General features: G+C 33.9%; 1 long non-coding RNA gene across 2 annotated transcripts in view; it reads right to left on the reverse strand.

Moving 5' to 3' along the window:
* The window catches only part of LOC148306463 (uncharacterized), a 784,100-nt gene that overhangs the window by 314,240 nt on the left and 443,105 nt on the right, over positions 1 to 26,755 (reverse strand). For both annotated transcript variants that reach the window (XR_015837997.1, XR_015837996.1), the window contains exon 4: positions 6,208 to 6,246. This is a non-coding gene — a long non-coding RNA (uncharacterized LOC148306463). The remainder of the gene's footprint in view (positions 1 to 6,207; positions 6,247 to 26,755) is intronic.

Genomic DNA, 26,755 nt, shown 5'->3' on the forward strand with positions numbered 1-26,755 from the left:
GAAATGTTCTTATTTGAATACGGGTATGTTTCGAAGACATTTTTACAGATTTTTTTTTCAAAATAAAGTGAAAATTCAAATTTATATCATCATATATCGCTCACTCCTTTCAACAACGTCATATATCGAAAAACTTGAGTTTTCAGGATATAGTTTTAATTTAAATATAAGTATATTAAAATGTATTAAAAATAAATATCAAGCCACTTATTGAACTTTTTACTGTGCAACAGATCTTTTTAAACCTGAATGTTTTTTCTTCATTTGAAAAATATTTAGTGTATATAAAACATAATTAAACAATATATTTTCTTCAAAATGCAAAAACAACACTTTCTGCCCTGTAGCGGTAAATATTAAGTTAAAAATATGTCTCTTTTGCTGGTATATAGAACATTTTTTGGGCATTCCGAAAACACGCACAACTGAAAATTGACGATTTTTTGATACATGACGTTGTTGAAAGGAGTGAGCGAAATGTCAAATGTTTCAAGAATGTTCACACTTATTCAGAATGTCCAAAAATGGACATAAGCCCAACAGTAATTGATCTTTATTTTACAATAACTACACTTGCCCACTTTTACTTCTATCGGGCCAGTAATTGTTTGATTGCTGACATATTTTTAGTCTTCATGTTTGGTTGTAATCGAAGAGTAAGCATTGTGTATGTATGTAGACACAGGTGGGAGGTTAGACCAGCTGTATCGTACATTCTGGAAATACTTTCCATTAAAGTTATTGACGCAAGTCGTAATCTTCTTCCTAATGTGTCTTCTTATAAATTATGGCCATTTAATAGTTGCAGCCTGAATACCAACACCACGGAAAATCCAGTAGTCGCAACAGGCAACAGATACAATTTTTTTATTTCGATTTTTTTTAGCAGTCACCCAGTGAAAGGGTGTTTCTGCCAGTATCAAGTTTTATTTTTATTTATAAGCAAAATGATAATTTAAATATTGAAAATTATAATACAAAATAATAATTAAAAAAATCATAATTTCATTGATTGATTCGGCAGTCACATTGTGGTAAAATCTATCCATTTTTAATTAAAGTTTAACTTAGTAAATACCACTATTTCTTAAAATCTACTATGACACGTGGTTTTTGAAAATGATACAGAATGCATCGAAACACGTGTCACAGTAGATTTTAAGAAATAATGTTATTTACTTAGTAAAATTTAAATTTAAAAAATCGAAGTTTTAATGAGGTTAACTTAACCATTTACTGATTTTCGTATAAAAACAATGGATGGTAATTATATACACATACTCGTATATATTGATTAGTGCACAGATCATGAGAGATGAGAAGAAATAATAAAATAAAAAGTAATAAACATTGGCGCCTTTGCTGTTGCGAACTCAATGGAATGGAATCCTCTCTCACCAGCAGTTAAAAACAGATAATGAGATGATCTTTCATGCCAAATAATTTCAATTATTCTCTTTTTTATGATATTTAGATGCATTTTAAAAATAAATAAAACGATAACTATTTACAACAATTTGAGTATGTCCAAATACTTGTTCATAAAATTGGGGTTTCTACACTTTGAGTGTGTCCAAATACTTGTTCACAAAATTGGAGTTATTTTGCATTTTGACATATCATACAACAAATTTGAGTAGTGGGGTTGTCAATCATGGGTAGAATGGTGAATGTTACACGTGTGTAAAGTGATCACTGAGCCAGCCTATGATAGGTCACAAGTCCTGTTAATACTCAGGCCATATTATTTTTCATTTATGTCGCGATGTCAAAAATGGACAACTGTATGGTTTTTTCCACATTAATTTTATTTGACCAGAGAATGAGTCTGGTGACATTTCTTCATATTGGTATGACTGATTTTCATTTACAGTTTAATCGAAGTTGTAGTATTTTACTAGTTTTTTTTTAAATATTACAGCTGATATCTTGAAATTGCAATTACAAAAAATCTGACGAACATATTTTGAAATAATTAACACGCACATAATGAAGGTTTCGCTATAATCATCAATCACCCGTACGCAACAGCTGTCAATGCTTTTCAATAGTTTTCTCCGCTCAAAGATCCGATTATATTAATATCAAGATTCGAGATGTTTTCTAGGCGATTCGACGATGCCCACGTGCAAAATCGTCTGAGAATATGCATGTCGGTAATAATGAATTACAGTCATCTGCTGCAGCGGTGGATGGGTGACCCGTATTGTTGTGGATAACATAATTAGTCAAAAGTAACAGTTAGGTGATATGGAGTAGAGTGATGAATTCAGCGAAGGCGTGGAGGACTACTATGGGGGAGGAAAGAAAGATTAAAAAAAAATATTTATAAAAATACTACAAAATTTTGTTGAAGCGATTGAAATATTTGACCAATATCACTAGTCTGTTTTTGGTTGGTGGGAAGATATTGCTTTTTAGCAATAAGCCCGTCAATGTTAATATTTATTTAAAGTAAATGAAGTTTAAATAAAATATTGCAATAAGATGAACTGGCACACCCATTGACGTATATTATATACCACGAGACCACAATCTAACTAACTAATTCATTATCATGCCGCCTCTCCGTAGGGGTAAGCAGAGATAATAGAACTCCACACCAATCTGTCTTTGTAAACCACCTTCGCCTCTTCCACATACATGCATCTCCTGATCTCCTCCTACATACTCGCCGATTATTCCAGCTCCTAGCCTATGGAAGAGTCAAATAATTTTTGCAAAGACAGAGTGATGTGGCGTTCTATTCTCCCTACTTGCTTCTGAGGGCAAGCGGCGTATTAATTAATAAATTATTTTAATTACGAATAAATAGTAATTATTTAGGTATTTATTCTTTTTCGATTCCATCAAAAATGATTCTAAGTACATATATTGATATGTATATATCGTAGTCATACAGGAGAAAGTGACCAAGTGCAGTTTTGACAAAAACGTGATCATCGAATGTTTGATATCTCACTAGCTTAATATTGCCCTGCAAAAAATACAAAGGATTTAAAAGTTGGAAGTTTAATATATTGACCTGTTAAAAATTACTAACTACCATTGATGTTTATTTTCTTGCCAAGTAAAAGTTAACTTAAATGCCCCCCCTGAACATTTTAAGTTTTGTTAGTTGGTCACTTTCTCCTGTACGACTACGATATCAATACTGTACGTGACTGATCACCTTGCATTCATAAAATTAAAAATCAACTTAACATTGCATAAATTGGATGCAGTGTCCTGTGCAGCCTTGGATGCAGAAAAGGGTAAAAAGAAGAAGAAAAAAGTGTATAATACAAGAACATCAATAATACAATGTATATATTATGTTTACATTATATCTAGTTGAAAAATTCTGCCGACTTAAAGATTTTAGATACAACGTTTAAATTTCCAAGTAAAATGGATAACTGTGTTTTTGTTCAGCGAGTTTTGTTGTTGAACGTGCTCCAATCGCAGTAAAACACAAAAACGATCTAATATCATTGCCAATGTTTCTTTCTTTGGCGCTTTCCTAAATATCTATTAACTTCGCCCAGAGCGGCGGTATTAAACAAACAAAAATCGCAAATTCCGTTTTTTTTTCCGGACGTTAGTACGTTTCTCCCGCTCCGCGGAGCGGCGAGTCGGCAAAGCAGAGAGTGATATGATCGGCAGGGGGCCGATTGATTGGCGGGAAGATTGTACATTTGTTGGTGCAACGCCCCGCTGGGTTCGCCGAGGAGTTCTAATTCGAAAAAGCGCGCGCCTCGCGGCCCAGATGATGCCGAGATCACGATTACCGAATCGGCCTTCGATTCCTGTCACTGTTCATTTGGAAATATTATTAATAATCTTGTCAAGAGTGCTCCACGCAAAACAACGCGCTCTTGTACGGCAATCGCTAATTGATAATAAACCTTGCGGGGACATATATAGGCAATGGACTCCGTATTCATCATACGCAGAACCAGACTGCAAATAAAATGTACATGTACGGTAATACCTCGCATAACGAACGCTGCGCACAACGAATTTTATGTTCGTCCATTGCGCGACCCACACAACGGACTGTATCGTATTTCATCTAGCTGTTCAAACGCTCTGAGGTTGCACGCAGCCAATGCAATTATACGAACGTATATCAACGTAAATATGGAAAAGCTTATTGAAGAATACCAAGAAGAGAGAACAAACGCCAGAAGATACCCACGTCGCGAATAATTTTGCGACTTGTACGAGGATATGGGCTCTTCAACGTATGAAAAGCTGAAGAGGGTGGCGCGTAATACAGCGGAATGGCGAAGGATGTGTCATTTGTTACTGCAAACCAATCTACAAGATTAGGAGAAGACCAAGAAGAGCTCGAAGCACTTCTAGTTCAGCAATATAATGAAGTGCGAAGCGGAGCTTCATCTTGTTGGACGAAGAGGAGCAATCAAATCAATCAATTTCGTCTGCTGCCATCAAGGACATCCTGGACTAATGGGGAGAGGTTCAGGAGTTTACCAACATTCACTATCCAAACTCAGCTGAGGCCAACAGGATCAACGATCTCTACAATGAGACCCTTGCCCATTGTTTCCGGCAAGTGTTGAAGTAGAGGGAGTAACTGACAACCTTGGAAAGGTTTTTCAAGAAGCCAGCAGTCAAGAAGCAAAGGGTGAATTGACTTTACAAACCTCGGTATACTCTATTAAATCTCATAATAAAATAAAAACCGTGACCATTTATTTATATTATCACCATATTTTATGTCACAGAATATTTTTTAAAAACATTTAGTGCGATGGGAAAACGAGTTTCACATAACGAACTTACTCCTACAACGAATGAAACACGTAATGCGAGGCATCACTGTACAATATATTATACATACGTGTAAAAGCAATCGTCGCGAAATCAGATTTCTCTAGTAAATGAGTAAATATAATATGTTTGACGACATACACAGAATAACATCGGGATAGAACAATATATGAATATAAGAAGTTCTATAATATCATTGAAATCTATGATTTGAGGTGACTAATTTACATATTTATATTTCAAAGTCATAATTCATACAAAATTTTTGAGAAATTAAAATTTTAAAATGCATTTTCAAGTTTGGCACCGAATCGAGGGTCGAAGAGGTGTCGGAAGAGGGCGGATCTCCTGGTTTTATAATATACACGAGTGGACTGGAGTAGGTACGCAGTGTCGAGGAGCTGTTTTGGACTGCCCAAAATAGGGACACTTTCACACAAGTAATAGACAACGTCGAGAGTTGGCGACACGACATGTACGTAAAGAAAAATATTATGATATCATGAATATTTTTGTTGTTTTTGTTTTACTGTATGTAGATCACAAGCGATTAAGAAATATAACATAAACTGACTGATTGTATAAAAAAAACATACGACTTACATGCACACATAGATTACTACTACTACTACCATCACGCCGTTTCCCCGCAGGGGTAGGCAGAGAGGATGGAACGCCACACTCTTCTGTCCTGACATACACTCCTCGCCTCCTTCACATCCATACATCTAGTCATACATGCCCTCCGATTACGCAGACTTTTGACACCGCCAGATTTTAGGTTCTGATTGATCTGATCGTGCCAAGTCTTTTTCGGTCGTCCACGTTCTGTTTTCCCTCTCACATTCGCCACATATATTTTCTTAGTCATTCTCTCGCTATCCATTCGCTCCACATGTCCATACCACCGCAAAGAGCTCTTTCTAATCTTTTCAATTATTCCTCGTTCAGCCTTACATTCCTTTCTTATATCGTCGTTTTTAATTCTGTCATACAATGATTTTCCACACATTCGTCTGAGGGAGCTCATTTCGACAGCAATCACTCTGCTTTCATCCTTCCTTTGCCAGTTCCATGTTTCGCTTCCATACATTAGTGTCGGTACTAGCACGCCGTTGTGAACCGCTAGCTTGGCTTCCATGGACATATTCTTATTCCCAATCACTCTGTTAAAAGCACCATTTATTCTATTCCCTGCATTCACTCTTCTCTCAATATCCTTATCCACTTTTCCATCCCTTGTGAACATGCTTCCTAGATACAAAAATTCTTATTCACACATAAATTAATTAATTAATAAGGGTATAAGTGTTGTTATCAAGATATATGTCCGTCAAAGGTTGGTATATCAATTATGATACATGGTTTAAAAACATGGTTATCTCCATACGTAAACAGATTCAATAAAATAATCGAAAAAAAGAGACTCACCACAGTTCATATGATGACTCCGCATCCTGAAGAATTTTCCTGTAACAAAGAGAATAATTCATCATTTACTGATAATAACACATGTTACTGATAATAACACATAAAAAATGTTTATTAAAGTAAATATTTTTTAACATTTTAGGATATTCATCATGACATCTATGTATGAATAAGGTTTCATCAATCAAAAGAAAATAATTTACATATTTATTATGTTTTTGTTTAAATGCCAGCTTACATGTTGGCTTTATCCATAGATTTGTGGATAATAAAATATTCATAAACTTTATTTTGCGGTGATCAATGTCCAAAAATCGGAAATACATATAAGTATTCATAATAATAAAAAATTAAAAGAAGAGTAAATACATGCCAAAAATATAAATTTATTTTGAATTATATATCTGTACTTACTCGGTCACGCGTGACTGTGGCTTAGTGTAATTAAATGGAAAATTAAGAAAACAGAAAGCACTCTTCTATGTTGAGATGTCAAAAAGTACTTAATAAGAACGTTGATATTTTGTCCTAAAATTTAATATACATTTTTAATGGAGTCCTGCCTCTAACTCTTATGGTATGTACGGAAGTGAAGCATGGAGTTGGCAAAAGAAGGTGAAAGAAGACTGGATGCAATCCAAATTCGTTCTTTCAGACCTATTTGCAGCTAAACGTTGTTGATAAATGATTGAGTGGAGGTAAAAGGAAAAATGCAAGGCTGAGATAAGGCATTATCAAAAAAAAATCAGAAAGGTGTGTGAAGATTGTTTGGGCATGCAAATAGAATGAGTGAAGAGAGAAAAGTAAAACAAATTTATTAGGCAAATGTGGTTGATAATAGAAGCGGAGGAAGACCCAGGAAAACTTGGCATGATCATGTAATTTAAATATGTACTTGAAGGTGGTCAGGTCAGGAGACGGATTAATCGGCGGGAATGTATGAGGAAATGCATGAATATGGAAAAGGTGAAAATTGTTTGCAAAGACAGATTTGTGTAACGTCCTAATCTCTCTGCCTACCCTTGCGGGAAGCAGCTTGATGGTTAGTTAGCTAAATATTATGTTAAAATAATTAAAATTTCAAAAGCACAATACACTGCTCTCGAGCAGTGTTATAATCCATTGTTTAAAGCAGAAACACGTGTCCCAGTGTTTCTCAAATCTGAAGAAAAAAAAAACGTAATTTGGATTATCCTTTTCGCACAAGTAGCACAAATCCCGTTCTCGAGAACACAGACGGTGAGTCTGGCGAAACTGCGAACAATGGGCGCTTCCTTGTCGAGATTACTATATTTTTTTTCGCAGGACGATGTTTTCTCTTTTGTGCATAATATTCTTGCATTATTCCGGTAAATATTAAATATTCACCCAGTGAGGAATGTGAATAGCCGATATACCGACAAAGGACTAACTCACGTGCGCGTTTTGAGTTTTCGTTATTTTTCTACGATTTTTTTACTCTCTCCCGAGGGATTTAGGGAATATTGTTCTGTCCGACATTTTTTTCGGGATAAATTTAGAAGAAAATATTATTCTCAGTGATGGTACGAAGAAAACCGTTTATGCACGAAAAATCATTGATTTTGAGAGATTTTGGAACAGTGGTGGCGACGCTATACAGTCTACTAATTAGATATGTACCATATGTATTCTATTTATTTATTAAATAATAATCGAATTATGTTGTCTTATTATTATTATTATTATTATTGAACGCATTCGAAATCCGATCTCTCAAACCAGTGTACGGCAAAATAATGTATGTCATATAATAAACGATAAAATCAACACTGCATTGATTTGAAGCAGTGCTCCATGTACCATTGATAATAATGAGTAATAGTATATGTGTTTACGTAATTGAAAGCGTTATTCATTCTATCTGATTAAAATATACTCAGAGGAAGACCGAGGAAAACTTGACGCCATCAAATATTTTAAATACTTGAAAGTGGTCAAGTCAGGAGTCGTAAGTTGACAATGCGGCAAAACGATGTATGCTAAATGTTCGAATGGTGATATAAGGAGAGAATGCAAGGCTGAGATAAGCATTCGATAAAATTAAGAAAGGTGTATTGAGATGGTTTGGGCATGTGGAGCGAATGAGTGAAAAAAGAACCGTGGAACAAATTTATAAGGCGAATGTTGTTATAAATAGGAGCAGATGAAGACTGAAGAAAACTTGGCGTCATCAAGCATTCCAAATACTTGAAGAAGAGTATGAGGAGATGCATGAATGTGGAATATGCAAATATTGTTTGTAAAAATAGATTGACAAACTCTCTGCCTACTCCTGCGGAGAAACGGCGTGATGGTTAGTTAGTTAAATAACAACTATTTAGTTATTTCATTTGACCAGTGCCCGGGTTTTGTCGTTACGGACATCATCATACCGGTGTTTCAGATTTTTTAAATTATTATTTTAATATAATTATGATGCGTTTGAGTTGTGTGTTAAATAACTTAATAAAGTTTATTGTAATTCAAAGTGGTATTACACAAAGTGAAGTAAACGATGAATGATAAGGAGAGTGTTATATTACCATATCAAAGCGTTAACAATGCTTTTAGTATACAAAGAAAATAACTAAGTATGTAAAGTATTTTAACACACTTAAAATGTTATATTTGTTGTTTAATTTAGATTTTTTCTTTATTATATCTATATAATTTTGTTGATTATGTTTGTAAAACGGTTTGTTTAAAATTAAAAGAAAAAGTCAATTTCTGCCGCCGCCACTGGTCGCGAGAAGTCATTTACCTGGCATCGTGATGGAAAACATCAAAATGCATCGCCACGGCAGAACGGGACGGAGCGCAGTGGCGTATCGCGTCCTTTCACTCGCCGGGCGAAAACACTCGATACAGTCAATCGGCGACTTCAAAGGCCCATTCATGGATTGCCGAAGAATCCCGAACACAATGGCGGGTACCTACCGACAGATTTCCGAATGGTTATGTTAATTCGATATTAATTTGTCGCAAAGGGAACGGAAGATGAATGAGTGAAGAGGAATAATTAGTAACCGACTATTGCCGACTTACCATAACTTTTTTTGGAGAGGCACAACGAAACTAGTATAAGACATTCGTTTGAAAATGCCATAACAAGGCGAAACAATAGGGGATTTCTCATGATGTTGCTTTTTTGGCTAATAAATTAATATGAAAACTCACAATACTATCGGTACGATTACATTGAAATTTGTAGCTAAAAAAGGGAGATATGAAGGTTTAAACTCTAGATATTTTAATAAAATGAAAAACGGACACCGCTATACGTCATCAATTTTACGTCGTCGGGTGTGTTATGGGGCGTATCACTTTATGTATCTGCTTTAAAGAGCTGTAATAGTGGTAGTGTGGATTCGTTTTTGAGACGTCATTCGTTACCAACTTACGAAAACAACGTTTTTATGAAGGCAAATTTTGCAAAAGAAAATGATGAAAAAAAATATTGATTATATCGGCTGTTATAAACGCCAAACGAGTCTTACACAATCCTTTAAAGGCTGAGTATGATAAATTAGATATTCCTTCCAATTGACAATACCCTACTGTCGCTTTTTTTGTGTTTTTAACAATAAAATACAATTTAGCATACTAAAAAAATCAGTGTTCAATTTAAACATTAAATGTATAAATTAAAATGGATTTCTAACAATTAAACGTCAAATCCATAAAAAAATATAGTATAAGATATATGTCCGCCTCCGTAGTGTGATGGTCAGCACGCTCGGTTACCGTTCTGGAGGTCCCGGTTTCGATTCCTAGGTAGGGGGTCAAATAAAAATATCACTCCAATATTTATTTAGTACTACCCTGGACTGGTATCTGAAGCGGATGGCTAATCACCTTTTCTTCATATTTGGACATATGGAACGAGTGAAGAAAGAACAGTAAAATGAAGTTTAATAAAACCGGAAATTGAGAGGTCGCAAGCTTTGTAAATGCCTAGATTTACATATTCCCATCTCAACAGACTTCATCTATGTTGAGATATCAATAAAAAAAAACCTCCAAAAAACATATTGTTGGCCATAAATACAAAAATAAAAATACGGCATATTGAATATAGTTTATTGTCATCTGATTTTGAAATGTTGTATATTTTGACGACTTAATTATCATCAAAAGCGATTTAAAAAAAATCGTAGCTAATTTTCCCGATGAAGTTCCCGCAGTCTATAACTTATACCGTATCTATCCACTGAATGGACAATGCAAATTTAAACCCGTGAGATATGACTTTTTTGTTCCGTGTGAATCATACGTTAATTTGATATTAATTTGTCGCTAAGCTTCACAGATTGACTGAATTCACCGGGTGACTGAGAAATTTCGTTCTCCTCAATATTAAAAATTATAAAATTGTTTTAAAAATCTTCCGTTTTAGACAGCTTCTATTTTTAAATATATTCTTGTTATATATATCTAAAACTGCCGTTGTTACAATCAGCCATATTTCCAAACTTATCGAAAATCGTTCTGACATGTAAAAGGTTCTGAGACCATTGCATATAAAATATGCGAATTTCAAGAATGAATGCGATATGGATGCTCAATAATGAGCAGAATGGTGAACGTTACACAAGTGTACAAAGTGATCGCTACACTCGTGCCAGCCAAAGTCAGGTCATAAGCCCTGGGATACTCACACTTCTTCTTTTATATAAAGGGAAGAACGATACAAGGTTCATATCAAGTTGAGACACCATTAAAAATTCAAGTCATTAATATGTTCGGTAGAAAAGAGAAAACTTTATGGATGTGAAGGTCTTCAAAATAATGTTGGAGAGCAGCTTGCTGAGTTCTTCGTCGTTGTTAATGACTAATTGGAGATGGTGGGGGATGATTCTTGTTATTGTCCCTAGCAGCGTTGCCGACCAACTCCAAATTGTTTCAATCATATAGAAATGTCGTTTTCTTGCTTTATATACATTATGATAAAACATTTCCTAAATGAAGTTACACAATAGCGGTCTAAATGGATAAACCATAATACCAGTCACTCGGTTTTCTTACGATTGCAGAAGGATTGTGCGAAAGTACAAACTACAGAGGACGACCCCGGTTAACCTGCATGGACCAAATTATCTCCGACATGCGTTGTAGCAGATACGTCGAGTTGAAGAAACGAGAGGAAAATAGAGACGGGTGGAGACTGACCATGAAAGAGGCAAACTAATCACCACACAGATTGTAACTCACGATTAATCTGTCTCAATATGTCCCTCACCTATTAATGCTTTGGCCCCAATTCACCTTTCAAAGACAACAGCTGGAGGCGCATTGCAGGAGCCTGGGTGAGGATCTGACATCGGATCCGTGTTAATTCATAAGGAACTCTTACTAGAGCCGGTATCTTATATGGAAGGACATTGGTAGGTACCATAAATCAAGCTAGGATACAAAATGCCGAACCCCATTCTAGTGGAACGGAAGGCCTGTTGACGACAGTCAACAAGCCAGCATCTTCTGAGGAGTTTTACGTGGTTTTCTCCCAGCAATGAGCAAATGGTGAGATATTTATCCTTTTTGTTCCCAACACAGATTAAAATAAAACATGTTTTTAACTAGAATAAACAAAAATCCACTTAATGGTCTGTAAACTTATACATGATAAGCATGGTAATTAATGAATGCAAGTCCCATAAAAAAACATGATGAAGAAGATCCATATTTTAGAAGGGGTCGAAAACCAGAGGATCCATATATTATCCCGAGCACTGTGAAGACAGTATGATAAACTGTGTGAATCAATTATCGCGTCGTTTGGTCGAGTTAGTTAGTTTATTGTCACCTCGTAGTTAAGTGCGATCGCCTAATTTCTCTTCAGTTCCCACACATTAGCCTCTTGTGGTTTGCCGCCATTGTCTGCTGAGAGCCAAAAGACTTTGGGAATTCGTCCGGCGGAGAAACAATCCTAGATCGTGAGATGTGACTCATTTGACTAATATACGTATTATGGAGTTTTTGTAGCGGGTAATGTGCGTCTCTGGTTCACATGTCGCACTGCCAATACGGTGATGAGAGTCATTTAGATACCTCTGCCCTGAGTCATACCTGTACGCTCGCATGCACTATGAAGCTCCCAAAACGATACAGTTTGGGAAAAGCTACAGCCATTGATATATCAACAAAGATGAAGAAGATTACAGATATCTGGATATTTACAGGGTTTACGAACTATCATAGGTTAGTTAAGGTAGTCACTTTATACATGTGTAACATTCACCATTCTACCCATGATTGACCACCACAAAACTAAAATTTTCGTTGCTCAAAGTTGTATTTATCCTTCGATTGACTCCTTGGTTCACGTGCAAGTTCTAGACACCATCTTTGGTTGAATTGAGTAAGTTTTTTTTAAATTTAGCACAGACCTTCATGAAACTGAGTTGGAATAAAATAAGATGACAATTTAAAAATAAAAATAAAACACTTGTATAGAGTAGTATAGGCGATTATTTCAACCTGACGCTTGTAAGCCCAGTAAATCCCCAGACTTTCAAATTCTTCTTCATTTATGTTGACATGTTAAAAATGTATATTTAATAGGCTAGCTACCTGATCTCGTTGTTTGCCAGTTTAGCATTCGCTGATAGGCTTTTGTTTGCTCAAACTGATTTCAATACACCAATCACATTATTTTCTACATATTTATTAATTTTTCCATCCCTAATAATGAAATAAATATACGTTAATGTGCAGATTATAATAGTAACTCCAAAATAATTTTATAAGAAATAATTTTATCAATATCCATCACCTGAATCCAGCCGAACCGTTTAGGCGGAGGAAGCAAATACTCGAGAAACGCGTGATCCCGTGATCGTGGATATTACTTATCTCTTCCTGTAATTAGGTCCTAGCATTTAAGTATTAGTATTAAGTATCACCCTTATCCGAATCCTTTCTTACAACTTCCTGCCCTAATTCCGTGTGCAGGATGCAGACACAACCCCTTACAGGTACCAGGGGTTCATAATACATCAACGTCTACTTTATTACACTTATAAATATATTTTATAATGTTCAATTATCAAACACATTCTTACATTAAATGAACTGGATGTATTTTTGTTTAAAATACGAAATATATTTTTTGAAACCGGTATTCACAAATAAGTGCTTAAAAATTATACAAAATAAACAATGGATGCTAAGGAGAGTGTTTTATTACCATAATACCATAATGTTATCAATGCTTTTAATATACAAAATAAATATTTGTATTTTACTTCATACAATTTAAAACGACTTTCTTTTTTATGTCTTTGTAATTTTGGTAGTACGTAGTCTAAATTTTGTGGTGAATTGGTTCGGCAGTCACTTTGTGGTTAAAACATTTATCCATTTCAAAAATTAAATTTCATCTGGTAAATATTACTATGACTTAAAATGTATTGTGACACGTGTTTTGATGCATTACATATCATTTTATGGTGTTTGAAAATGACGCGGACTGCATCGAAGTGTCACAATAGATTTCAAGAAATAGTGGCATTCAACAACTGATATTCAAATGAAAAATTAATTTTATCGTATTGCGTTAATCTATATTGACAAGAATGTGTGTGTTCATTTATTCAAAACATTCATAAATTGATTTGAAATTTTGACTAAACGCTTCATTCGAACATGAGCGAGTTTTATAAGTCACATTTTTTTTACAGGAATGGCAGCACCATGTGTGGAATGTAACGTCAATACACTAAATACTAAACATCGCCCACAGCAGACAGCGTGCTGCTTAAGAGCTGCTTAAATATTATATTCTCACGAGCGTATTGAAAAAACATTAGAAATGTATGAATTTTTTGTTTAAAAAAAAAAACAAAAATATCTATCGATTTTGAATATATACATTATTGAATATACACAAAATCATAAATTTATGGAGACTGGTTGTTCATTAATGAGCAGAATGGTGAACATTACACAAGTGTACAAAGTGATCACCTAAGCCAGCAAAATGCCAGATCGTAAAACCTGGAATTCAGAGTTCCAATTTCTTTTATATAAACGATGGACATTTCATCTCAAGTCGAGACAAAAAAAAACTTACCGAACTTTTATGACTGCTATTGGGGTTGAAATATAAAGCTTTAATTCACAAAGTATTTGACAACTTCTGGAATGCTGGAACCCAACCCTGTTGCAAAACATCCCCTCCTCCTGTCAACCCTACATTGCATTACCGATTTTTTTCTTTCAGATTTAATAGCATTCCCACGGTCAGGATGGCTCTAGAATTTAAGTTCTCATTTCAGTGAAAGGTTTCATCGGACCAATGAAAGTGTTGGTAGCAAAAATATATCGCATGGAGAGAAAAAAAACAATTACAAGCGATATTTGTGCGAAAGATGTGCATCTAGATTTGTTCCCACGATTTAGCATACATACCAATAATCTCAACTGTATTGTTTTCATATTATTTTTTGACATCTCATCAAAGATGAAGAAGAATATGGAAGTCTGGGCATTTACGGGGCTGACGACCGTCATCGGCTGGTTTAAGTGATCACTTTACACACGTGTAACATTCACCAATTCTACCCATTATTGACAACCACACTACTCAAATTCTCGGAAGTTCTATATATATGAACCAATTTAGAAACCTTGTTCTTGAATCACTAGAACTTCACTAGAGACATCTATTGGTGAGATGTAAAGAAGCTTTTTACTAAGCAGAAACTCTTTTATTAGTATGTGAGGTCCAAATCCTGGATTATAATCACGCACATGAGAAACGCCAGAAAATACCATTTTCATTTTTATTATTTAAGCTTATAATTTGACCAGATAATTTATGTACAACATTTTGAGTGTGTCAAAATACTTGTTCACAAAATCAAGTGAATTTGAACAAGTATCTTGATTTTGTGAACAAGTATTTGGACACACTCAAAATGTTGTATTGTTTTCATTCCGCATCGTGAATATCTTATCGTGCTTAGGGCACTGAAATAATATTCGTTTAATGAAAAAAGACAAGAGTATCAATATTATAGTATTCATGTTGTATACTTATATTATATGTATTTTTTTTACGTAAATTTTCGATTTAGATCAAGGCATAATATATTTTTTTAATGTATAGAGGCCAAATATATTTTGAGAGAGAAATCGCCATTTTATAATATGACACATACATAAGACTAATATATTGAAAGCTGTCCCACCGCATTCCCAGATGTGATACAGAAGCATCTAAGTCTTCCTGACAGATCTGTTCTTGCAAAGCAAAGTTTTTTTTTATTGAACTAAGTTGCGAAATTTATTTAAAATGTGAAACAACATAAAATTGTATCCCGATTTTACTGTAAATTATCATTTACAAGCTTTCAATATCCCTGTCACTGCCAATTACCAAATTTTCTAGAAGTACCCCGGTGTAGGAAGTGAAAGGGATTAATATTTAGTTCAGTTACTCAGCTAGATCCGATTCCGACCCGGCGTTGGCCGGTACACAGACGCCAACAACCCCGACCAGCGCAGCAGACAGACACGGAATAGTGCAAAGACATGAGACTAATAAAGCGTTTCTTAGCGTTTTTATAACTTTATATAAGTAACATTAGATATACAATATTTTATTTATTGCTAGCTATACCCCGCCACGGGATGCTGCGTTTGATCAAATGGAAAATAAAGAAAAAGACAGCCAATATTCCTAATATGCTTAATTTCACAATGCTTGTGGGTAGGTACACAATATTTTAGCAGTTGTCAAGAAACATGCTCACTGCATTGATGTTCAATAAACGGTAAAAAAAGGGTAAAAACTGTTTTTTTTCTTCAGAAAAGCATGTTTTGACATGTTACAGATAAAATACGCGCATAATGCAACGTTGTGTCCATTTCAAAACAATCGGTGAATAACTTAAGAATATTTGATAATTTGAAAAAACCTGCATTAAGTTTTTATTTATATGTATATACAATGAGTTTCAGGGGATATGAGAGAGAGGTTCATTTGCATTGCTTGACCTTTTCGAAGAAGAGAACGTCACAACATTATGAGTGTGTCCTAATTCTTACTGGGAAGAATGGTGAACGTTACACGTGTATAAAGTGATCACTTAAACCAGACTATGAATGACGGTAATCCTTCTAAATACACAAACTTACATATTCTTCATAATCTTTGTTTAGAAGTCAAAATGTCTTTAAATTTGCAGTAAATGTAAGAAGAGAACTATTTAAATTTACTGTAAATGTAAGAAGAGAACTATTTAAATTTACTGTAAATGTAAGAAGAGAACTATTTAAACTTACTGTATATGTAAGAAGAGAACTATTTAAATTTACTGTAAATGTAAGAAGAGCACTATTTAACTTAAATAAAGCCCTATTTTTGCAATAATCAGAATAACGACTGGTCCAGCAACCCCCAATTCACAAATGTCCGTAATTTACGACAAGGGGGATGCAAAAAGGTAAAATACTTAGCGAGCATTATCACGCTACCCCATAAATATAAAACTTTACTGTTTTACGTCGAAGATCAAATAAAACTACCAAATTTATTGCATCTTTTATTGTTGTTGCAAAATATAATACATACATAGAAGTATTTAGACGCGGGGGCAGGATGCGTAGGTAAAGATTAACAAAAATTTTAGTGTGATGTTTAGTGTTCAAATACTTGTTAAAAAATCTAGATTATCTCCAATTATAGGAGTTATTTATCACATTATTTTTTTGACATATCAACATAGATGAAGAATAATATGAAAGTCTGTGCATTTACGGAGCTTACGACCGTCATAGACGTCATAGGTCTCACCAATAGATGTCACTTGTGACAATTCTAGTGATTCTTGTGCAATGATTCAAAATTGGATCATATTTTATTTATTTAAACTTCATGTACAGAAAATAAATAAGTACATTGGCGAGCTTATTGCTAAAAAGCAGTATCTTCCAACCAACTAAAAACGGACTAGTGATATTGGTCAAAACGTTTGATACCATATATAGCTGTTTGCAAGCAGAAGGTAGATAGAATTTGAACATTAAAAAAACATATTTTACAAATTGATGATAATAAAGAAGGCAAAGGAAGGCACAGACGTTCTAAGAATTTGAGTATGTAGTGTGGTTGTCAATCATACGTTGAATTGGTAAATGTTACTCGTGATTAAAGTGATCACTTAAACCAACCTATGACGGTCGTAAGCTCCGAGCGAGTTTTTCTGCCCCGAATTTTCACTCATGAATTACGTGAAATTATAGTTACTTTAAACATAAATAGTAAATCCACTCACGAGTAGGCATAGGCTATAAACTTAAAAAGTTTAAGCCTGAGTAAGGTCATGATAAGCGGTGTTGCATAAACTGTAGCTAGATTTTAAGACGTTAGGTAAATCAAAATCGCAAGACCTGTAAATGCCCTGATTTCCATATTCTTCTTCATCTACGTTAAAATATCAAAAAAAGAATAGGTAAAGATTATTTGAAGGATGTGGAAACGTATGTGGGCTCAGGACGTATGCTAGGTAAGCTGTACATGGGTAGTGGGTACTCGTAATGAGGATACCGTGATGGATTTAGTACCAGACAATAGAGAATTCCTGGTAAACCTACCAATGTGAGATATGGTTCCTTGAATGGTGCCTCAATGGCTACCATAACCGCTCACAGGTAGCTTCAGGGTGTAGGGTGACCACACATTGAATAAGAACTGATCAAAGGTATTTGTGAGTGTATTTTGCCGTGGTTATGATATTTGAAATAATGAAAACAATCGTTTTCATTCATAGAGAAATAACTAATTTAGTAAGAATATTTTAAGTGTGTCCAAATATTTGTTAACAAATCTGTATTATCTCCAATTATGACAAAAAAAAATTGTGTTTATAAAGTGGGTTGTCAATCATGGGTATAATTGGTGAATGTTACACGTGTGTTATGTGATCACTTGAACCAGCCTATAACGGTCGTAATACCCAAACATTCAAATTCTTCTTCATATACTTATGTAGAGATGTCAAAAAATAATTCAATAATAGTTTTCTCATACTATCCGATGGTTAGTAACTATAGATGGCTCCAGTGAACTCACAAATAATGCGCCATGAGATTTATGATATGCAGAATTTCCAAAATTTTTAGTACTGAAGTTGTTATGTTACTTATTTTATGATACTCGTATGTGTAAATGATTTAATATAACTATTCTGTAAAATTCCCAAATATATTCAGTTAATTAAAAAAATATGTAAAATGTGCCCTTGGCACAAGGAAACTCAGTGACGGCACAGTAATTATAATTATTTATTTTTTATATGATGAAATAAGTAAATAAATATTTTTTCTTGGATGTTTTTGCAGATACTTTGTGGCACATTTTATAATATAAACTTTATAAAATGAAAAAACTTTGTTTTAACCACTTTTTTATTATAAGTACACTTTAATCAATCGATTTCGACAAGAACCTTGTCATCATCAGGGTTTATTAAATTTAAAAAAAAAAACATTATAAATATTAAAATAGGTACCTACTCATAGTTAATAACATTAAATTCTTGGTAAGGGAATTACATAAATTTGAGTATTTTAATGTTTATAATGTTTTAGAATTTAATAAACCCTGATGATGACAAGGTTCTTCTCAAGGACGAAACCGGTTGGTTAAAGTGTACTAATAATAAAAAAGTGGTTAAAACAAAGTTGTTTAATTTTATAAAGTTAAAATAAATATTTGAGAAAATATTAAATATTCTCAAATGGTAATAATCGTCGGGTATGTATGAGGAGATGCATGAATGTAGAAGAGGCGAAGAATGTTTGCAAAGACAGAGTAGTGTGGCGTTCGATTCTCTCTGCCTACCCCTCTGCGGGGAAGCGGCGCGGCGTGATGGTTAGTTAGTTTATTAGTCAAATAAATATTTTTCCAATTAGTGCAAATGGTCACCCCACTTGTCGGTACCCACAAAAATAGTCCATAACTCCCATTTGGAACACATTTGTATGAATGATGAACCTCCTGCAACTACCTGAGAACCCTACCAAACAGTCTGTTCCGTCCATGTCAATGATTCGTAATTTATTATTTTTCTGCTGACATTTTCTAAATTCCGATCGTTGTTTTTTTACCCCACCCCGAAATGGGAACAAACACATCTTCGGGCAGGACTTCACAGACTCACTGGCGATCCATGAGGATAGCTGGCGGCGTCCTGAAGGATTCTGTTTACTTTAGAAGTGTTTGGAATGTATGCACTCGAGTTTAATCCGTTGACAAAACTCTTGATTGAAAATTATTATTTTTAAATGTTCAAGAAGCAGTTGTAGAACACCAAATTTATACTAGAAATGTCTGATCCGACCGTAGTGGACATATGACTTAAATGGGGGATTTACACATTATTTGTCGCTAGTTGTATCCGACCACGCGTTGTTGTGGCTCAGTTAAGTTAAAATTTATATAAATATATATATATATATATATATATATATATATATATATATATATATATATATATATATATATATATATATATATATATATATATATATATATATATATATATATATATATATATATATATATATATATATATATATATATATATATATATATATATATATATATATATATATATATATATATATATATATATTTATATAACCACATACATCGCTCACTCCTTTCAACAACGTTATAAATCAAAATTTGATTTTTCAGGAGATAGTTTTTAAAGTTTTAAAATATAATAAAATGTATTAAAAATAAATATCAAGCCACTTATTGTACTTTTTACTGTGCAACAAATCTTTTTAGGTAAAACCTGAATGTTTTTTCTCCATTCGAAAAATATTAAGTATATTTAAAAAATAATTAAACAATACCTTTTCTTCAAAATGTCCGCCTCAAAACGGTAGCACGCTCGGCTACCGTTTTGGAGGTCCCGGGTTCGATTCCCAGGGGGGGGTCAAATAAATATAACTGATTTTTTCACTGTAATATTTATTCAATATTACCCTGGACTGGTACCTGAAGCGGAGAGCTGATCACCTTTCCTTCATGTGTAAACGATCAAGATAACACTGCGTTTATATGAAGCAGTGCCCTATGCACCATTGGGGTGCGGATAAGGGTTTTATTATTTTTTTATTATTTCTTCAAAATACAATAACAACACTTTCTGCCCTGTAGCGGGTAAATATCAAGTTTAAAATAAGCCGCTTTTGCTGGGATATAGTACATTTTCTGGGCCATTCCGAAAACATGCACAACTGAAATTGACGAATTTCGAAAAATGACGTTGTTGAAAGGAGTGAGCGATATATGTATTTGTAATATATTATGTGTATTGAAACCATTATTTACTTTGTGGTATGGTAATAAAACACTATCCTAATCATTTTTCGTTCACTTTGTGTAATACCACTAGAAAGTGGTTTTACACAAAGCGAACACTTTTAAGTGGAATTAAGCCAAGTGAACAAGGAATGATAAGGAATGTTATATTTCGAATATGTTTAATTTTACAATGCCTGTGGGTAGGTATACAATATTTAAGCACCTGACAATAAGCACGCTGTTGGCCATGAGCAATGTTTGATATTGCTTGTGTTATTGTTAAAATCAAGAGATGGCGCTGCCATTACGACAACGTATTAGCTAAGACTTTGAATATTGAAAATTTCGCGTTACTATATGTACATAATTAAATACCTCATTACGCTCTGAGTATATTGACTATTGAGTATCAGTGTGACAATGTCTGTGGTTCATTTGAGTGAGCTTTTTATTTAGCAGAGATCCTTTTAAATGTATGCTAGATACAAACCGAATTATTTTACATGCTGAGAGACGCCTGAAAACATGATTTAAATTTCAGTTTTTTATTCACAACATTTTGTTCGCGTGTAAATTTATTGTTCACGTGTTTTTGTAATTTTACCGTAAACCCTAGCGAAATATTCCACATTAAGGAACATAACTTCAAACCCATAACAATCTAACCTAACGCAATATTAAAACGCAACATTTTCAAAACATGTACACTTTTATTGCGTTATTTACAATCCATAAACCATAACGGGCATATTAAAATATTTCCAAGCACATTACGTCCAACAAAAGTGCGGACCAATCGGGTTTTACGATACTCTTTAAGTTTGACCATTTTTTTGAGCTTTCGACTGAAGAGAGAAATCGCTGATATACAAGTATAGTCCGATACAGTCCCGGCTCAAATTATGAAAACCAGTCATCAACCTTATTATTGAATCACAAAACTTTATTCTGTACCGACCAGTTACAAGTATTTCAAATACTTGATAATGCCAAAGTTTTCTAGATCTTCCTCTACATCCATCACCACCACGTTCGACTACTAAATTTGTTATACTGTGCTTTCTTTACTCATCTGATTCACATGCCCAAACCATCTCAACACATCTTTCTTAATCAACAAATTAACAAAGTTCTTCCTCTTCTTTTTCTCCTTGGTGCTGGCGTTGTGGCCTGTTTTTAAGAGAGGTTAGCTTTCCAGCTGTCAATCCGTCTCTTAGGTGGTCTACCCGGAGGTTGGCCGTGTAATTCAATGTGGGGGTGTCTGGATGGTTCCATTCTCCTCACATGCGCATGCCATTGTCTTCTTCGTTGCCTTCTCCACGATCTCGCATATTTCTCTTATCCTGATGTTCTTTATTTTCTATCTTGTAGTTTTTTGCCAGATATGCTCCTTAGAGTGTTCATTTCTGACACTTTTGGCGCGTTTTGGTTATTCACAGTGTTAATGCTTCAAAAAATTTAAAAAATATATAGTACATACATAAAACAATTTTTTTGTTGTTGCAATGATCCTTACTCATTATAACATTTAAACAAGGTATCTAATGTCCTTGTAATATAAAATATTGTTTTCCATCCTGAACCCAATAATTTGGTCAGGGAATGCTCAGCTGTATTTCTTCAGCAGTTTTATTTTACCTAGGCGAGTTTCCATGAAGTTCAAACAAAAAAGTAATCTTTTCTCCCTATGCACTTGAAATACAACACTTGTGAGATACGTCACAACGATTGGGAAACGCTACCTGACATACACGTATTGTAGTTTTGAAATACAATATTTCGCAAACAGGATGAGAGATTATCATCTTCGGCCGCATCCTTCATTTATCAGATTGTGCAAGGTAGATAGTTTTAATCCTGAAACCTGCGACGCTAAAATATCACATCGTGCAGAATACTGGATTTAATATGAACATTTCTCACAGAATTAAACATATGTATTTTTAAACCAAAGTTTGAAGCTTATTATCGTTATTTAAATATTTTATTACGGAAATATACCCATTTTTTTAAAAGTTTTACTTAGCAAACTTCAAACCCCTTATCCGCACCCCAGTGGTGCATATGACACTGTATCATATAAACGAAGTTTTATCTTGATCGTCAACTCATGAAGGAAAGGTGATCAGCCCTCCGTTTTAAGTACCAGCCCAGGGTAATATTGAATAAATATTAAAGTAAAAAAAACACTTTTATTTATTTGACCCCCCTGGGAATCGAACCCGGGACATCCAGAACGGTAGCCGAGCGTGCTGACCATTACACTACGGAGGCGGACAAAACTTAGTAAATACCAGTTTTTGTTTAAATCTATTGTAACACGTATTTCAATGCATCCGCATCATTTTCGAACACCGTATTTGCTATGCCGTACACTATGCGGTGTACACAGAGTTTAAAAATGATTCGGAATGCATCGAAACACGTGTCACTATGGCTTTTAGAAGTAGTAGTATTTACCAAGTAAAACACAAATTAAAAATTGATTGATTTTACCACAAAGTGACTACTGAATGAATTAGTTAAATTACAGAAATATTATCTACGGACATCCAATCTTTGCGTAGATAGGTCGGTAACGTCTTCCAAATATTCATAATTATTCTTACTTAAACCTAGATCATCTTATTTAGACCTCGACCGACTTGTTTAAATGCATTATTATTCTTATTTAGACCTAGACCGACTTGTTTAAATGCACCTTAATATGGGATTATTGTAAAATGTATAACGATAAGAAAAAACACATTCTACAAAAAACGTTTACAAACATATTTTCTGAGAAGTTTATATAAAATACGAACGTCAAATATCGGTAAAAAATTAAGACACACGCTAGTTATTCCTACATAATATTCCAAGGCTCGACAAAAACTATAATAGGTATCGTTTAAGAATATTCCCAATCTCGACAAAAAGTTAAAATTTCTCGTTAATATGTGTCTCATAATATAGCAAAAAAATAGTAATATTTAAAAAAATATGAGTCTATTAAAACAATATTATTTAAGTAAAAATTGACAAGCACTCTTTTTCTGGGTAGGTACGTTAAAATATTCCAAAACTCAAAAAAAAAAATTAAATTACTCAAGTAATTAATGTGAGTCTAATTTCATTCCAAAACTCGACAAAAGTTATAAATATTCAGTTTATATATGTCTAATTATATTCCAAACCCGCTCAAATAGTAATAATTACTCGGTTAATATGTGTGTCTTATAATATTCCAAACCTCAACAAAAGTCATTAGTACTCAGTCAATATCCCAAAGCTCAACAAAAGTTACGAGTACCCAGTCAATATGAGTCTAATAATATTACAAAGCTCGACAAAAAGTTATAATCATCAACAAACATCTACATTATACATTTTCACATGTAGCCTCGTCTACTTACTACCTGTTACCTACTGAGATAAGCCGGTATAAGGAAGGCCATGTTTTCGCCGAAAAACAAACCCTTGAAAGGTATCGCAAATCCCAGATAAGCCCCAAACTCATCGCAACATCCTTAAAAATCATCCCCCGTACAAAAAATAATTATTTTACGTGAGTTCTCATTTAGTTTCCTAGAGATGTCCGGATTAGTTGTACATAGAAAATCGATCAGTCGTGATAGCGAATACTTTGACCTAGCTAATGCTTATTTTAAGGTAAATAAATTAAATCTTCAAAAACTATATTTATATCTCAACATAGATGTAGAAATCTATGTAGATAGTAATACGGAGGTCTGGGATTTAACAAGGCCTAGGAGTTGTCATTGGATAGTTTAAGTGGTCACTTAATGCACTTTGTAGCATTCATAATTCTACCGATGATTGACAACTACATTAGTCAAATTTCAGAAAGTTGTACATATGCTTCAATCGAAAACATCAAATGCATTTTTCGAGTACAACGTCATCTACAACATCTTTTTAAAACGAATGTGTTCCTTAAATCATTTTTCATACGAAGTCCCTCGTTTGATTTGAATCATAATAATAAAAATTAACTCTCCAATTCATTGATACTTTTTTACTTACTTTGATATATTTTGATTTTAAAACTAACTTATTATCAAGTCGCTTCTCCGCAGGGGTAGTCATAGAGAATATAAAGCCACTAATCTGTCTTTGCAAACAATCTTCGCCTTTTTCACATTCATGCATACCCGCTGATTATTCCGACTCATGACCTGACCACTTTCAAGTATTTGAAATACTTGATCATACCAAGATCTTCCTCTGCTTCTATTACCAATTAAATTCACCTGATACATTTAATCCCATTCTATTTATTATTTTTTGACATCTCATCAAAGATGAAGAAGACTATTGAAGTCTGGGCATTTACGGGGCTGACGACCGTCATAGGCTGGTTTAAGTGATCACTTTACACACACGTGTAACATTCACCAATTCTACCCATTATTGACAACCACACAACTCAAATTCTTGGATGTTCAATATTTAGGTATGAACCAATTTTGAAACATTGTTCTTGAATCAATATAACTTCTCTAGAGACATCTATTGGTGAGATGAAAAGAAGCTTTTTATTGAGCAGAAACTCTTATATTAGTATGTGAGGTCCGAATTCAAGATAATAATCACATACGTAAATGCCCAAAAGTCTTCTTCATCTTTGATGAGACGTTTGAAAGTAATATGAAAAATAACCCCTATAATTGGAGATAATCCAGATTTGTGAACAAGTATTTGGACATACTCAAAATGTTGTTAACTCATTCTAATAATACTCGTAAGCTGTAAAGTAATATTGAGATGATCTTTCATTAAAACGATGTGTTTCATTAAATGATTTTGCATTATTTTTGTTAAACATTTTTAGGATATTGTAAAAAAAAACATACTTAATTGAAGAGATAATATACTAGAAAATATAGAGAAAAAAATTAAACTATTATCTTTTTATTTAGTCTTGAGAAAGAAGGCATTTTCACATGATAAAGAATGCTTTTTTGACCGGGAGAAAACATCGCTGTAATTCAATAAGCCTTGCGCGGAGCCGCCTCGATGTAAGGCCAGATATTTAATAGGTTCCTAATTATGTTTAGGGGTAGGTACCTCGGAGCTTTTAGTTCAGGAAATGAAGTGTACTGTTTCGTGGTTAATTGTTGATTGACAGATTGCGTGGGAACCTTAAAAAGATACAGGAACCTTCACCTTTTTCGGGGAAACATCAAGGGGCGGAGCAAAACAATTTACCAAACATGCATCGATATTGGAAAATACATGGTATATATATTTTTTTAAATATAAAGAGACTAGCTCACCATCACGCCGCTTACCGAAGGGATAGGCAAAGAGAATTGAACGCCACACCACTATGCCTATGCAAACAATTTTCCCTTGTTGTACATTCATGCATCTCTTCATATATACACGCCGATTATTTCTACTCCAGAACTGACTACTTTTAATAAATTGAAATACTCGATCATTCCAATCTTCTTAGCCTATCTTTGCTCTTATTTTCAACTACATTTGCCCCATAAATTTGTTTTTCTATTCTTACCTCACTGATGAAATTTTTCTACGAGTTTTTAATAAAAATGAGAGTTGAAACTATTTGTCAAAGCAAAATTGGAATTTGCAAGTGCAATACAAAATAAAACGTATAAATTACAGGTTAAAAATGAAACTAATAAAATAAATGATAATATTAATATTATCCATGTCACTTTAAGCACCGTTGAGTCAATATTGTCCGCCTCCGTGGTGTAATGGTCAGCGTGTTTAGCTACCATGCTGGAGGGGGTGAAAATAAATACTAGTGATTTTACACTGTAATATTTATTTAATATTACCCTGGATTGGTTCCTGAAGCGTAAGAGTGATCACCTTGCCTTCATGTAAGTAATGATCAAAATAACACTGCGTCAATTCGATGCAGTGCCCTATGCACCATGAGGTGCGGATAAGGGTTATAAGTAAGTAAGTAAGAGTCAGTATTTAATGAAAATGGCTCTATAAAAATATCCAAAATTACTATTCTTATGTCCATTTCTATAAAACAACCAATGTAATTTTGGTCAACCACTTTTTATTTACTACACTGTAAATTTATTTTCTTATTTTTTTATGACAAATATTTGTGTTTTTATTATTTACACAAATACTTCAATTTCATACTATTTCTGTGAGCCTAAGCGTCTCATTATTAGAAATAGGTATCAAATTGTGGTGGGCTCGAACCGAGAAACTCTGACTTAAGAGTCC

The sequence above is a fragment of the Brachycentrus maculatus genome, unplaced genomic scaffold (genome assembly GCF_059751285.1).
Source record: "Brachycentrus maculatus isolate JH-2025_06_01 unplaced genomic scaffold, ASM5975128v1 h1tg000240l, whole genome shotgun sequence".
In the NCBI taxonomy this organism is placed as follows: Eukaryota; Metazoa; Arthropoda; class Insecta; order Trichoptera; family Brachycentridae; genus Brachycentrus; species Brachycentrus maculatus.